The sequence below is a fragment of the Orycteropus afer genome, unplaced genomic scaffold, assembly GCF_000298275.1.
Source record: "Orycteropus afer afer isolate SDZICR_OR568_19922 unplaced genomic scaffold, OryAfe1.0 scaffold00011, whole genome shotgun sequence".
Classification (NCBI taxonomy): Eukaryota; Metazoa; Chordata; class Mammalia; order Tubulidentata; family Orycteropodidae; genus Orycteropus; species Orycteropus afer.
In genome coordinates, this window is record NW_006921598.1 from 24,089,569 (window position 1) to 24,106,919 (window position 17,351).

The following is a 17,351-nucleotide window of genomic DNA, read 5'->3' on the forward strand; positions in this document are numbered from 1 at the left end:
TCAGTGGTTCAAACCTACCAGCTGCTCCATGGAAGAAAGATGAGGCAGTCTGCTTCCATAAAGATTTGTTTTTGCTGTTATGTGCTGTCAAGTCGTCCCCGACTCATAGTGACCCCTCCTTGGGTTTCCGAGGCAGTATCACTATGGAAGTAGATTGCCTAGTCTTCCTTCTGAGGAGTGGCTGGTGGGTTTGAACCACCAGTCTTCTGGTTAACAGTCAAGTGCCTTAGGCACTATACTAAGCTCCTGCAGTAGCAAGTAGGAACAGAAATAGCCAGAAACAATATTGATGCTGAGACTGTACTGGTACAATATAGACTGAAAGGGGATAGAGAGAGAAAATGAGATAAAAATACAATTAAAAAATGATAAAAGAAGAGAACCCAGGTAAACATTTGGTTGGTCATTACCCTTAAAACTTCTGGTTAATATCTTTGCTCATTACTGAGGATGGACTGACAATTGACACAAGTTTCACATCATTATAATAAATTATAATGTTTTCAATTTATATGTGTATATATTCATATATCTATCTATTGAGCATCTACTATATTTGAGACCCTAACCATAGGAGCTTGGTTTACTAAGATGCATACAAAGTGGACCCTGGAATTTAAAGTATAAGTGAGGGATAATGAATGAAACAGATAAACCCCAAAGAGGCCTGTAATTGCCTTTCCGGCTTTGGAGCATGTAGTTTTATTCCTTACCTTTCTAGATCTTCCCGTCCTGACTCATGACTTTCATGATCCTTTGGTTTTTATCATCCAAGCTCCAGGTGAGCGATGCTTTCCTGACCAGTTCAGCCCTGCAGGATCTTACTGGGAGGTGGTGCCTAGTCTTCCATTTAGGGGGCCTAAAAAATGGGCTTGGTTGTAAACTTATTTAAAACTCTGAAATAATAAGGGCATGGGATTTTGATTAAAGCCCTTATTATATTTAGCATAGATTTCTTAAATGCTACCTTAACACAAATTATACCGCATTTTCTCAGGTATATAATTATACCTGGATTCTGTTTGTGACTTGCTTGGATTAGACTGAATAACTGAATAGTGCACCCCAATCCTAGACAAAATAAATATGGAGAAAAGCTGAAGGCATTTTTCACTTCTAATAATTAACAATAGCACTAATATGGATCAATTTTAATTGGAGAGCTGAAATAATAAACCAGTTAGCAAAGTGAGCTGTTTAAGGGTTAGACATGTTAGTATTTTTCTGCTTTTAGTTCCATTGCTTTTTAAAGTATTGAAATTTACTGTTATTGTACTTAAAAGTGCATTTTTAAACCAGACAAATAAATACTAATATCCAGTTTAAAATAATCTAAAAATATGCGTCATTTTGATGATTGCATTGCTTTAATAAAAAACCTGATAATTTCATGTTTTAAAATTTTGGTCATAAAATTAATTAATAGTATATATATACTGAAAATGTTTCCTTACTTTGAAAACAGAAGTAACGTCATTTCAGGAGAAAATAGTGTTACATAATATAATTAGAAAAAACATCCTCTGGCTCAAATGATAGTTTTTCTTATTAACAGAAGAAAACATTAACACAGTTCATCCCAAAGCATAAGTGACAACTTGATTATTAAGGTAGAACATAATGCATCTTTCTAAAGCTTTGCTGCAGAATTTTATTACTCAATGTGATGACTTTCCAGTTAAAGTTTCCCAATTGATTTATCCTTCTAAAAATATTAGATTTTCTTTCAGAGAATATTCTAGAAGATTTTATTTTCAAATTCTTCCTAAATAATCACTTTTATCATTAGTTATCAACCGCTTCATATTTTTTTACCAATATAATATTTTATTCACATTTTCGCTAAAAATATTAGCAACTTAATATTTTTAGCAAAAATGTGAATAAAATATTATTTTGGTAAAAAAAAAAAAAAAAATTAGCAACTTGGAAGCTCTGGTGGCATAGTGCCTAAGGCACTTGACTGCTAACCAGAAGGCTGGCGGTTCAAACCCACCCTCCTCAGAAGGAAGATGGGGCAATCTACTTCTGTACTGATACTGCTTTGGAAACCCAAGGAGGGGTCGCTATGAGTCGGGTCTGACTCGAGGGCATATAACAACAACAACAACATTAGCAACTTGTTGCAGAGAACGTCAATCATTTAAACAAGCTTGATTAAGTACACAGGTGGCCACTGTTGCTATGCCACATGTCACAGAAAACAAAGTGGACTCATGTTCAACTGGGCTATATATATCAAGTGCAGATTGTATATATATATATATATATATATATATATATATATATATATATGAACTTTAACCAGTTTCCAGATTAATCATACTAAAATCCTAGTTCTCTGTGGCACATAGGCCAAAACCAAACTCACTACTGTAGAGTCAATTCAACTCATAGTGACCCCTCCTTGGGTATCTGAGGCGATTTCTCTGTGGAAGTAGATTGCCCAATCTTCCTTCCAAGGAGTGCCTGGTGGGTTTGAACCACCAGCCTTCTTGATAGCAATAGAATGACTTAGGCATTATGGCACCAGAGCTCCTACATATCAATTCAAAAATATGCGAAGACTATATGATTACTGGACACATCCAAATTCCTTTATGTTGCATTCAAGATTTTCTGAAACCTAATTCCGACATAGCTTTTCTGTCAAGGATCACTACCTGGGGAAAAACCCAAATGCTTGCTTGTGGTGGCACGGCGTAGGAGGTGGGGATTGGAAAGAGTTGAGAGCTAGTTCAAAATTCATAAACAGGAAAGGAGTGAGGTGGGAAACAGATCCTACACTAGGGATTGTCCTGGAGGTTGAGTACTTAGGCAGCACCCAGCGATCTCCATTACAGTTCTGGAACCAGTTGGTGGAAGATTCAGTCAAGTAGGACCTCTGTGCAGAAAAGAATCCAGGGGTCAATAGTAGAGAACTGAGGGTGAGGGATGTGAACTGGTCCAAACCATTAGTTTTAGAACAACATCAATTTCTAATCTGTAAGATGAAATAGTAAACAAGACAGCTAATCAGAAATAGGGAGAAAAGGCAAGAGATGCTTCTCAAAGGAGGTAAAAGACAGAATGGGTGGTTCAGTTTCAACCTGAAGGCTAGGTAGAGACAGAGCAGCTGTAGTGTAGGATCCCAGTGATCATGAGTCACTGGATTTTTGGCTCAGGCCTCTAGTATGACTTAAGTCCCCTCAGATGGAAGAGCTTGAATTGCTGAAGTACTTCTTGCTTTGGTCAGAACTAGCTCAGGGGCTAAAGTAGGACTCAACAGTCAGGGAAGAATTAGCAGAGAAATCAGGTGTGGGAAAATAAGAACATCAGAGGAAGAAAAAAAGGACCAGAAGTTGAGGTTTCCCACCTTACCTTCTATCTTCCAAAATGCCTACTGGCTCTACAAGATAGCATCTACCTTTTGTGTGAAGATTTTCTGCATATACATTACCCCTTTCCTCATGCCCCTATCCATGGTGTGTGGTACTTTGCTAAGTAAAATGTCCTTCCTTATGGTTAACAACTGAATTTAGTTCCACATATTATTAAGTAAATCCTTCATGTCAAGCATTCTGCTATGGTGATGAAGAGACTTGGTACCTGTTCTTGAGAAGCTGTCTAAAACCCACTTGTCTTTCAAATCTTACTCCTGGATCCCTTATTATTCACTTTTTCTCCTTGAACTTTTTAAAACTGTAATGACTTGAGAAATTTTACACTTTTAGGTGTGTGTTACTGTTAAACTTATAATATATACCACTCTCCCTCCCTGCCACTGGAGTGGAACTTAAAAGTATAGATATTGTGAATTAAAATGTATTCCTACCTATCATTGTATGTAAGACCTTAGTAAGTGCTTATTGATTTATTGGCTCTTTTAGTCTTCAAGCTTCGTGGCTGTAAATTTTGCTTGTCACTAGGGCTTTTTCATTTGATTGTATTACTATCAATGCAATTTCCTCAGATATTTAAAAATCCATTTAAGACATTTACATTTTAGAGAAAAGGGCCTTTAACGATGAAAACAGAGGTTCTTTAATAAACAATTCTGCTGCCAAGATTTTATTTATTTATTTATTTGGAATTAATGTAGGGGATGTCTTAATTTTATGGTCTAATTGGCATGAGTTTGCTTTCAGGGCCTAACAGTTTTTAAAACCTCTGGCCTTATAAAGTTGAGGGAAATCACTGAATCTTTGCATGTATAATTAACTAGCTCGATCTTACTACAATGTTAACTTGATTTTTTATTGTTTTGTTTTATTGTCTGTAACATTATTTATTGCCTGCAATGTTAAACTCATACTTATGAGTTAGCCTATATTAAAATTTTAAACAATTATCCTAATTAGATATTGAAGCAAGGTTATGCAGTCACTAAAGAATCATAATAGAATTTAAGAAAGAATGAGAGATTCAGATAAACACCTTGGTCAACTATGGAAAAAATTATAATTGGGGGAAATGTAATCCAAATAGAAGCTGGCTGTAAGGGATTTAATACATAATGCAAGAAGCAATTATGCTGACCTTCTAAAAAATTATACCACTGTATTTTTTTCAATTTTAGAATTTTTCCTTAACAATTAATCATCTTGATACTTGGGGCTAGACCTTTTCAAAAGCACTATTGAATTAAGATGAGATATTTCCTTGATTAAAAATACGACTAACTTTTAGGTACAATAATCCTAACGTAAAAGCAGTATGGAAAAATAGAGTTTGTAAGACAAAAGTTATTCCTGTTAGTTGCTGTTCTATAGAATATTGGATAAAACAATCTTCATTGAACTGATGTTCTTTAAATCCCTTCCGCCGAGTTGTGTATATTGCATCTTATTATACTTTTCTGCAAACCTCAATAAGGGCTCTGACCCAGTGCTCCTTGAAGGTAATTCATGATACCTAATTTGCACAAGGATATCTCTATAGTTTTGTTATGAATCCCAGACCAACACATATACAGCCACATTTTTCTTTTAAGAGGATGCCTTATTTAAAACAAATAAACAAAGATATTCATTTGTACTTTCTTTCAAAAAGGGCACTGCCTCAATTTGCATTCTTTTTTATGCAGATAAGGATAGCTGCACATGCTTTTTTAACAAGCATTCTTTTTGAAATAAAATTGCTCTTCCAGACTCCTCTGTGCTTCTTTCTTCTCCCTGTTTATCTAGCAGGTGAGTGGAGGAAGGGACACAGTTTTTTCTCATCCATTTGGGAGAGTTGTTGTTGTTGTTGTTGTTATGTGCCGTCGAGTCAGCCCTGACTCATAGCGACCCCTCCTTGGGTTTCCAAGGCAGTATCACTACGGAAGTAGGATTGCCCAACCTTCCTTCCGAGGAGTGGCTGGTGGGTTTGAACCGCCAGCCGTCTGGTTAGCAGTCAAGTGCCTTAGCCACTACGCTACCAGAGCTCCCATTTATTCAGTACCTAAGCATTTGGCTGCTGGAAGGTCTGTGGTTCAAATCCACCAGATGCTTCTTGGGGGAAAGCTGATGCAGTCTGTTTCCATAACATCTAGGAGATCCTATGGGGACAGTTCTACTCTGTCCAGTAGGGTCACTTATAGTTGGAATCCACTTGATACCAGAGTTATTTTATTTATTTATTTATTTTCTCGTATTTGGGGTCATATGGACCACCGAAGAGAAGCTTTCTTCAAATGGCTATTACTCAGTAGAAGAGGCAACAAAAACATGTGAAGCACTTATTGAATAGGAAGTCCTATGATGTTGTTGGTGGGTGCTGTGTAGTTGATTTTGATTCAGAATGACTCCATGTGACATAAGAGAATTGCTCCATAGGGTTTTCTAAGCTGTAATCTTTATGGAAGCAGATCACCAGGTCTTTCTTCTGCAAAGCCTCTGGGTGGGTTCCACTAGGTAACCTTTTGGTTAGCATCCAAGCACTGAATATTAGCTCCACCAGGGACCTTGAGACGTTAGTATATCATTGGGAGCTCTGGGGGCGTAGTGCCTAAGGCATTTGACTGCTAATCAGAATCTCTGGAATGACACCCTCCTCTGCAGTGAGTGATGAGCATTGAAGTGTTCCTCTGGAAAGAACTGAGTCTGAAGAAATAGAGTGAAGGTCAAACTCTAATTTTAATAGTGACTGTATAGCAGCTATTAGCTTTTATGTGTCTATTATGTGCCAGGTCCTGTGCTGAGCACTTTTCACATATTACTTTTTCCACTCTTTAGAACAATTTTTAAAAATGTTATTATACCCATGCTCTTTCTCAGGAGAAAAACTAGCTATGCTATTAGAGTTAGGTCTTTTTCTGGTTTTATTAGTTGAAGTTATCTTGTTTGACTTTCTTTCTGAAAATTCGCAGTGAAGTGACGATAAATCCTAAATTGAATCTATATGGTAAAAGTAAGATGCTGTGGAAAAGGCTGACAAGATCATTTGCTTTCTCTTCTACACTTCTCCAGTTCCCAAAGGGAGATGCAACTTCAGTAGGTCTTGGATATGATACTTCAGTGAGAAAACTGGAGTATGATGCATCTTGTTTTGTACCATCTTTTTCTTTAAACTAAGATTGGATCAAGCCCTTCATTTCTCACTGAACTGTCAGAGAAACTTCTCAATGATTTTTTTTTTTTTTTTGAGACTTCTACATTATCATTCTACTTGCAGTCCATTTTTCACAGAGAAATAGGTGAAATTTTTCTGAGATGAAATCCTGAATACGGTCCTTTTCTTTCAAAGTACTTTGGGTACTACCTCAAAAAACAAACAACAACAACAACAAAACCAAACTCACTGCCACCGAGTCGATTTGACTCATAGTGACTCCTTTGGGTTTCCGAGGTGGTATCACTACAGAAGTAGATTGCCCAATCGTCCTTCTGAGGAGTGGCTGGTGGGTTTGAACCGCCAGCCTTCTGGTTACAGTCAAATGCCTTAGGCACTAATAAAAACCAAACTACTTAGAATGACATTCGGGATCCTCATAGCCCAATCCACCTTTTTAATTTTAAATCATATTATTCATTCTCCACTCCACCACCTTTTACTGTGTATCAGTCCCAAGCAAGTTTTGCATTTGCTACAGAGAGTGGTTAAGAATCTTGACTTTGGAGCTAACATGCCCCACGTTTAAATCCCGATTCTGCTTATTACAAGCTGTGTGATTTTAAGCAAGTTATCCAACCCCTTCTGTCCTTCAGTTTCATCTTCTTTATAAATGAGACTAATTTTAGTACCTACCTCATAAGATTACAGAGAGAATGAAATGAATGAATCAATATATATAAAGCACTTACGACTGTGCCAAACATAAAGAGATTGCTATAGAAATGTAACTTATTATTTTATACCTCTGTTTATCAAATCCTAATGACTGGACCAATAAGCAACATCATGATAAATGGAGAAAGTCATCAACAATTTCATTTTACTTGAATTCACAATCAATGCCTATAGAAGCCACAGTCAAGAGATGTGTTGCGTTGGGTAAATCTGCTGCAAAACACCTCTTCAAAGGGTTGAAGAGCAAAGATATCACTCTGAGGACAAAGGTGCGCCTGAACCAAGCCATGTTATTTTCAATCACCTCATATGCATGCAAAAGCTGGTCAATGAATAAGGAAGACAGAGGAAGAATGAATTCATTTCAGTTATGTTGTTTGTGAAGAATATTGAATATACCCACAGACTGCCAGAAGAACAAACAAATTCTGGGAAAAAGTACAGCCAGTGTTCCTTAGAAGCAAGAATGGTGAGACTTCATCTCTCATACTTTCCTCATGTTATCATGAGGGACAAGTCCCTGGTAAAGCAGGGGCTCAGTAAAAAATAGAAAGATCCTCAATGAGATGGATTGACACAGTGGCTGCAACAGTGAGCTCAAGCATATCAATGATTGTGAGGATGGTGCAGGTCCAGGCAATCTTTTGTTTATTGTATGTAGGACTGCTATGAGTTGGAACTGACTTGATAGCACTTAACAACAACATTCACTGATACTGTTATTTGAATGGAATGCCTTCCATTTCTACCTCTCACAACTTTTCCTTCCAGACGCTACTCAGATGCTATCTCCATTATTAGTCTTTCCAGACTCCTCCTCACTGCGATAGTTGTTATTCTGTCTCCCCCAAAATCTATTCCCCTGATGTATTACATTTGTATGTATATTATGTACCATTACATTCTGTTTATAAATGGTGCTGCCCCTCCCCTCATGAAGTTGTGTTATCAACATAACTTAAAGGCTATTAAAGAGATATTATTCCAAGTCAGGAAAAATTCTTAATAAAGTAATATTGTCAAATATTTTGTCTCTTTAGTTGACATTGAGTATTACTTTAAACGTCCAAACATACACATTATGATAATGTTAGATCTTGAAGGCAAGGGCCATCTGTTTCTTGTGTTGTGTAATACAGCAAACTTTGAAGTTTCTTGCAAACCGAAGTTCAAATGAACTGCAATGTGATCGAAGATAATTTAATGCCTATAAGCCTTAGTTTACTCATTTTAAAACTGAATAAGGAATTGAGAAAACCAAAACCAAAAAAAAAACAATTGCCATCTGACTCATGGTGACCCCTGTGTTTTAGAGTGACTGAGCTTCCTAGTGTTGTCGACAACTGTGACTTTTCTGGAAGCAAATTATTGCCAGCCTTTCTTCTGAGGCCCTTCTGGGTGGAAATGAATTGCCAACTTTTTGGTCAGCAGCCAAGCACTCAATAATGTGCACCACCCAAGAAATTCTGAGTAAGTAACAGCAAATTCTTCAGGTTATGATGTTATTTGTTTTTATATTATTAGCTCCAGCCCCCTTGATGTTTTTGACACATTTTATAGCCATTTATCATTAAAAAAAATTAGTTTCCTCAATTTTCTTTTTTCTTATGTAACAATACTCAAGCAACCATGGCAACTTTGGGAGATTAGATAAAAAAGAAACTGTGAAGATTTCCTCAATAATTAACAATGTTAACACATTAATATGATATATATTTTCCCCAAACATGTGAGATCATACAGTTTTGCTGAGAAAATTTTATGCCTTTCTTTGTTTATGTAACATGGCTGTACTCTTCTTCTGAGTGATACCAGCAATTATTATCCACATGTCCACTCAAAGCAAAATCCTTCCTGAACCATTTCCCCCACATCTTCTGAAAACCAAACCCTTCGTGAACCAAAGTCTCAGATGAACAATCTTGGATTATCTTAAGTTCTACAGGTACTGAGGTTTACAAGATTTTATAATTTTGGAGGACATTTTTCTGGAGTTAAGTTACTTAAGGCCTACTCCATAAAATGTTTATTTTTATGCTATTTTCTGTAAAACCCAAAAAACCAAACCCACTGCCATTGAGTCAATTCCACTTCATAGAGACCCGAATAGGGTCCCCAAGGCTATAAATCTTGGCAGAAGGAGACTGTCACATCTTTTTCCCATTGAGCAGCCAGTGGGTTTGAACTGCCAACCTTTTGGTTAGCAGCCAAATGCCTACTACAGCACCACCAGCGCTCCTTCTTTCTGTAACGCCTATTCTTAAAAATTGATTTCAGTTTTCTTCTTAGTGCAAATGACCATGAATACCTCTCCAACATTCTCTGTATACCTTTGTCAAGCATCCTTCATGTGGGGAGTTTGTATTATTATTGTATCTTTCAGATATAGGAAGTAAAGGACTGGGAATTTAAGGTAAGTGGAAGAAATACAGAGCAATTCCATTCCTTTATAAGTATTAATATTTACCCTTTAGGATAAAGTTATTTTTCTCAGTGTTAGATTTTTTTCCCAAAAAATATTCTTTTCCACCTTTCTCTGTAATTGATTGGAAAAAAAAAATTGCAGTTTTTCTATTTCAACCATTACTTTCTAACTTGAAATCTTTGTTTGACAGTTTTGAAACATAACAAAATGGAATAGCAGTATAAGAAAATACGTTTATTACTGTGTGATTTATGGAAAAAACTGATACACAAAGCTGAAAACTACATGAATGTTTAGTGGCTGTGGAAACTTTTAACAAAATATTTTTAAAGCTACATAAGCCTAGGAATTGTGTCATTAGTTTTCCTACATTCTTACTGGACAATTTTACGATTTTTAGCACTGTGGTCAGAGAGATGATTTCTAATAAATCGAAATAAAGGTGTTCTAAGACTTTTTTAATCAATGTAACTTACAGCTAGTCAGATATGGGTGGGAATTATTTTGTCCTCTTCCGTGTTACCTGTTTGCTATACAGAATTTGCTGATCTTTTTCTTTTATATGTTCGGTTATTTTATTTTGCTTTTTTTAAATTATCAACCATTAATTATATGATTTTTTGGAGTTAAATTTAAGACTATTTATTATCACACTTATATGTTGTATCATTTAGGATTAAATTGACTTCATCTAAAAGACACTACAAGCATAGTGCCTAAAGCACTTGACTGCTAACCAGAAGGCTGGTGGTTCAAACCCACCAGCCACTCCTCGGAAGGAAGATGGGGCAATCTACTTCCGTAGTGACACTGCCTCGGAAACCCAAGGAGGGGTCGCTATGAGTCGGGTCTGACTAAATGGCACATAACAACAACAACAACAAAAAGACACTACAGAAAAATAGCAGTGTAAGCAAGATAGATGTTTATTTCTCTCATGTAAAACAAGTCCAACGAAGGCCATGAAAAACCAGTACCTGTTGAGTTAATTCCAACCCACAGTGACTCCATGGGTGTCAGAGTAGAACTGTGATCCATAGCCTTTTCAATGGCTGATGTTTTTGGAAGTAGACTGCTAGGCATTTCTTCTGAGGCAGCTCTGGAACCCTCGACCTTTCAGTTAGCATCCAAGTACGTTAATGGTTTGCACCAACCAGGGACTCCAAAGAAAAGCAGTCCACAATTACCTGCCAGCTCCTCATTTACCTCAGAAGCACAAATGTCTGTATCATGCTCTGTCATCCTAGGCTTTGGCTTCCACAGTTCAGGTTACCTCATGGTCACAGGTGGCTTATGGGACTCTAGCCCTAAAGTCACTTTCTGAACAGCAGGAAATTAAAAAAAAAAAAGAACATTTGTCATTTGCATCAACCAGGGTTTATAATTGATGTAGAATGGAATAATATACATTGAATAGGAAGCAACAGGCTTTGTACTCCTCCCCATAATCTACAAACTGCAGGGTGCTAATCAATTATTATACCAGAAAGCTTATTTCTTTATTTGTGTCACGCTGTGGCTTTGTGCACTGTCTCTGTGTTTTCTTTTCTTTTTTTTTTTTTTTCGCTCAGCTGCCCTTGTGTTTTGCCTCTGAAATGCAGGGAGTTTTAATTGATTTGTGCTTTTTTTTTTTTTTTTTTTTGGTGAGAAAAGTAACATCCTGATTAGACTGGTGCTAGAAAGAATCCTTCATTATGCAGAAATGTAGATGATGTAATACTCTGTAAAATTACTAAATATATTCCTTAGCAGATATATTATTGCAAATCATGTCACACTTGCTAATCTTAAAGATTATTTTGTAGTGATGATTAACAAACAAAGAAAAACAATACAGGATAACCATGTTATATTGTTGTTGTTGTTGTTAGGTGTCATCAAGTCGGCTGTGACTCATAGCAACCCTATGTACAACAGAATAAAACAGGCTGCGACTCATAGTGACCCTATGTACAACAGAGCAAAACATTGCCTGGTCGTGCGCCACACTCACAACCTTATTATATCTGAGCCAATCATTGCAGCCACTGCGTCAATCCATCTTGTTGAGGGCCTTCCCCTTTTTTGCTGACCCTCCACTTTATCAAGCATGATACTCTTCTCCAGGGAATGGTTCCTTCTGACAACATGACCAAAGTAAGTGAGATGAAGCTGGCCATTCTCGTTTCCAAGGAGCATTCGGGCTGTACTTCTTCCAGGACAGATTTGTTCATTCTTCTGGCCACCCATGGTACTTTCAATATTCTTTGCCAACACCAAAACTCAAAAGCAACAACTCTTCTTTGGTCTTCCTTTTTCATTGTCCAGCTTGCACATGCATATGAGGCTATAGAAAATGCCATGGCTTGGGTTAGATGCACTAAGGTCTTCAGAGAAACTTCTTTGCTCTTTAGCACTTTAAAGAGGTCTTTTGCAGCAGATTTGCCCAGTGCAATATGATGTCTGATTTCTCAACTGATGCTCCCATTGGTGTTGATTGTGGATCCAAGTAATATGAAATCTTTGACAACTTCAATTTTTTCTCCACTTATCGTGATGCTGCTTATTGGTCCAGTGGTGAGGATTTTAATTTTCTTCATGTTCAAGTGTAATCCATAATGCAGACTTCAGTCTTCAGTCTTCATCAGTAAGTGCTTCAAGTCATCTTCAATTTCAGCAAGCAAGGCTGTGTTGACTGCATACTGCAGGTTCTTAATGAGTCTTCCTCCAATCCTGATGCTGCGTTCTTCTTCATACAGTCCAGCTTCTTACATTATTTGCTTAGTATACAGATTGAATAAGTATGGTGAAAAGATATAACCCTGACACACATGCTTCTTGATTTTGAGCCATCCAGTATCCCCTTGTTCTGTTTTAATGACAGCTTCCTGGTGTACGTATAGGTCCCTCATGAACATAATTAAGTGTTTTGGAATTCCTATTCTTCTCAATGTTATCCATAACTTGTTATGATCTGTACAATCAAATGCTTTTGCATTGACAATAAAACACAAGTAAACATCTTTCTGGTAATCTTTGCTTTCAGCCAAGATCCATCCGACACAGCAATGATATCCCTTGTTTCATGTCCTCTTCTGAATACAGCTTGAATTTCTGAAGGTTCTCTGTCAATATACAGCTGCGACTGTTTCTAAAGTATCATCAGCAAGGTTTTACTTGTATGTGATATTAATGATATTGTTCAATAATTTCTACATTCTGTTGGATATCGTTCTTTGGAATGTGTATAAATGTGGATCTCTTCTAGTCAGTTGGCCAGGTAGCTGTCTTCCAAATTTCTTGGCATAGATGAGTAAGTGCCTTCAGTCTGGCATCAATTTGTTGAAACATCTCAATGGGTATTCCATTAATTCCTGGATCCTTGTTTTTCACCAATTCCTTCAGTGCAGCTTTGACTTCTTCCTTCAATAACATTGATTCTTGATCATATGCCACCTCCTGAAACAGATAAGCATTGACCAGTTCTTTTTGGTACAGTGACTCTGTGTTTTCCATCCATCTTCCTTTGATGCATCATTCATATTTTTCCCATAGAATCTTTCAATATTACAAGTCAAGGCTTAAATGTTTCATCAGTTCTTTCAGCTTGAGAAAGTCTGAATGTTTTCTTTCCTTTTTGTCAGGAGGGTCTCCTGATCTTGGCTGGGCTTCTTCATGTGTCTGTTGTCAGTTATGGATTAACTGGCAGGCTGGGCTCACTGTGAAGTCAGCTGGCTACTGGATGATCTGGGCATGCCTCAGGTAACTTAAAGGAAGAAGCAGCTCTGCCCCATATGTCTCATCTCTAGAAGAGAAACTGGATATGTTCTCATGGTTGTGACAAGAGAGATAAAAGAATGAAGGTATGAGAGCAAGGAAGAGGAAATGCTCAAGGGCTTTCCTGTCCTCTGCCCTGGATTATGTCTGCTAATTCTTCATTGGCCAAAGCAAGTCACACAACTGAGTTCAGAGTTAGGTGCTGGGGCAAAATGCCCCACTCACAATGAGAGAGAAAGAAATGGGGCCATCAGTGTATGTATTTGTGTCCCATGATGTCTATATATGTTTTTCTTCAGTTCCTTGGTACTCTTCACCCTAACTTACTTTCAACATGTTTTTCATCTGTGAGAACCCTGAAAGTCATGTCATTTCATTTCATTTCAAACTCACATCCTCTTCTATCTATCTGGTACTTCTTGTTAAATTTATAATATTATCCTTTTACCCTGTGTTTCCTTGAGTATAACACTTTGAAATCTTGTGTCTCTTACAGGCAATGATTATTAAGATTAAGCCAGAGTCTTACTATTTTTTTCTATTACATTTGATGGTAGGAATACCATACTAATTCCTCAAATGTGATTTCCTCTTGTAGTCTTTTTAGTATTCTATATTATTGTGCAACCATGTTGTAATAATCTCTTCTGTACTTGGAAGATGGGGTCAGTTTAATGACTTCACACTAAAGTGTTAGTGACTGAGTAGTTACCCATTCTCAGGGTGAACTTGCATTTTAATAAAAGACAGGTGGGAAGGACAATGACTTAATAACTAATAAAAACCAAACCCATTCATAGCAACCCCAACTGAATTCTCAAGGTGGTAAATCTTTATGGAGGTAGATTGCTTCATCTTTCTTTCACAGAGCAACTGGTGGGTTTGAACTGCCAGCCTTCTAATTAGTAGTCAGATGACTCAGGCATTGCACCATCACAGCTCTTCCAATATCAAATAGTGGAATATTAAATTATTTATAACCCATATATGAGGGTTCTTTTTTTTTTTTTTTAATTTTTTTACTGATACAATTGTTGTTGTTGTTGTTGTTATGTGCCGTCGAGTCGGCCCCAACTCATAGCGACCCCTCCTTGGGTTTCCAAGGCAGTATCACTATGGAAGTAGATTGCCCAACCTTCCTTCTGAGGAGTGGCTGGTGGGTTTGAACCTCCAGCCTTCTGGTTAGCAGTCAAGTGCCTTAGCCACTATGCTACCAGAGCTCCTACTGATACAATAACTACTATTTATCTAACACTTTCTATGTGCCAGGCACCATACTACATTTTTGCATTGAATTTTCACATCAGTCATTTAAATGTTATTCATACTTCACAGATACAGACTCTGAGGCTAAGATCAAACAGTTTGCGCAAGGTCATAGTACCAGCAAGAAGCAGAGTTATAGGGCTTCAGAAATTGTAGAGCTATTTCAAGTTCCTCCTTTAAAGAAGACCTTCCCTGAAACCCTCAAGATCCCATCAAGGTAATTGACTCTTGGATTTGCGAAAGAGATGCCTGCCTGATGTTTCGTATCAGAGTATTTATTTCTATCCTCAAGCCTGATTCTCCACCCACTACAAAGCTTAGATGTTTCACTCTCTCGCTCTTCCTCTGCTGGCTACTCTTACCCTTGGATTCATTATGTCCTTGTCCCTTTGTGACTTCCTCTGACTTTCTCCTTCCCCTTTTCTCCTGTCCTTCTCTTTAATCTCTTTTGTCTCTACTCTAGACAATTTTTGTTTGCATTTATATTATCCTATTACAAAGTAAATATAAAAAATTCAGTTATGGTTTTGATGCAGTGGGCAGAGTCATTATTTGAAGGAATCCAGTTGAACAACTTTATATAGAGTGAAGAATCCTTTTGTAATTGTGAAATCACTATTAGATTTTTAGTCTCAAATATAAAGGTTTCCCATAGTCATTCACTTGTTGGGAAAAAACGGCCTTAAAAAGTAAATTTTTTTTTTTTTTAAATGGATGACTATATTGCTAGTTCAAACCCAGCATACCTTAAACTAAATTTATGATCTTTTTCCTCCATAACGTGCTTCCTCCATCCTGTATAGATGGCTTCACTAGCTTCATGTTTACCTGGATTCAAAGCATTGGTCACTGTCAATTTCTCCCTGCTCCCTCATCCAAATATCCAATCTTAACTCCCTCTTTCCTTCTCAGTCTCATTTCTGCTATCTTGTCTCGATTCAACTTGTTATTTATTTATTTAACTATTATAGTAGTTTCCCGATTGCCCTTCATCTGAAGCTACTGTTTCTTCAAATAACCCTCCATAGTTAGACATTTTAAATTGACTTGATGAAGCATATCACTTTCTTGCAGAAATGCTTTGTGTAGCTCATCATTGCCTATAGGAGAATTAAAGTACAAACCTGAATGAGGCTTACAAGATCCTTCCTAACCATGCCAATCTACCCTGCCAGTACCATCTTCCTTTTTATTTCTCATACACCATACGTTCTGGCCTGCATTTAACTTTCTACAATCCTGACAAATACTTTTATCTCTCTCATGCTCCAGTCATGATCTACCTACCCAGTAAGGTACCCGTAAGTGCAAGAAAGAACAGAGAACTAATAAAACTGTAGGTGAAAAGCTCTAAACACCTGTAGGGGGTCCCTGAACTTGGATTTGTTGTTGCTAATTGCCACTGAATCACCTCAGACTCATGGCGACCTTACGTATAACAGAACAAAATATTGCCTGGTCCTGTGCCATCTTCATGATCACTGGTATGTTTGAATCTATTGTTGCAACTGTTGTGTCAGTTCATCTCATTGAAGGTGTCCCTCTTTTTCACTGACACTCTACTTTATGAAACATGATGTCCTTTTCTGTCAATTGGTCTTTGCCTGACCAAACCAAACCAAACCAAACTCACTGCCATTGAGTCTATTTGACTCATAGAGATCCCTCCTTGAGTTTCCAAGGTGGTATCTCTATGGAAGTAGATTGTTTAATCTTCCTTCTGAGGCATGGCTGGTGGGTTTGAACTGACAGCCTTCTGGTTAGCAGTCTAATGCCTTAGGCACTACGCCACCAGAGCTCCTGGTCTTTGCCTGAGAATATGTGTAAAGTTAGTTAAAGTCTCATCATTCTCACTTCTAAGGAACATTCTGGTTGTATTTCTCCTGATTTGTTCATTCTTTTGGCACTCCGTGATGTTCAATATTTTTCAGCAATACCACAGTTTGAACTGGAAGAGTGGTCAGCAAAACCCACATTACATAATGTTTGTGAATAAACTCTAAAACTCTCATGAACAGGTTAGACTTCAGATTCTTTAAATAACATCCTTTTTTTTTTTTTTTTTGCACATGATGAATTTGCTAGTCCTTACCTTACCAGCTGTCTCTCCTTATGGGGCCTGGTCTTCCCATCCAGTCCTCACCATGGATAGTTCCACTGTGAGTACCACCTGAAGTCCTGTCTTAACCAGAGATAATCTCCCTCTCCACTCTCTTTTCCATTTCTTCCTGCTGTGTTGCACCTCCACATCAGACCTCTTGGATATCTGTGTGAACCATGATTGAGCTCTAGTTCTCTAAGCTTGCAAAGGACATTTGGTTTAAGAAGATATTTAAATCAGTTTCTTGTCTTCAAATTTTCTTTGTTAAAAGTTCTTCACACCTCTAACACTAACTCTTTTTGCTTCTCCATCCACCACCCCCACTCAAAACTAGGGTCCTATCTATGGCAAAGTAATTGCAAGAACAGAATGGAGCCCTGAAATATCTCCCTGCTACCCTTCCCCAGCAGCCTTTCTGTCTAGATAATTGCAGTAGAACTTGCTGAATGAGTACAGATGAAATTGTATATAAGACCCTATCACAACAATAGTGCTTCCGATGCTTGTCAAAACTGAGCAAGTTCTTCTGATTCCTTTTCACTTACTTCTGAATTT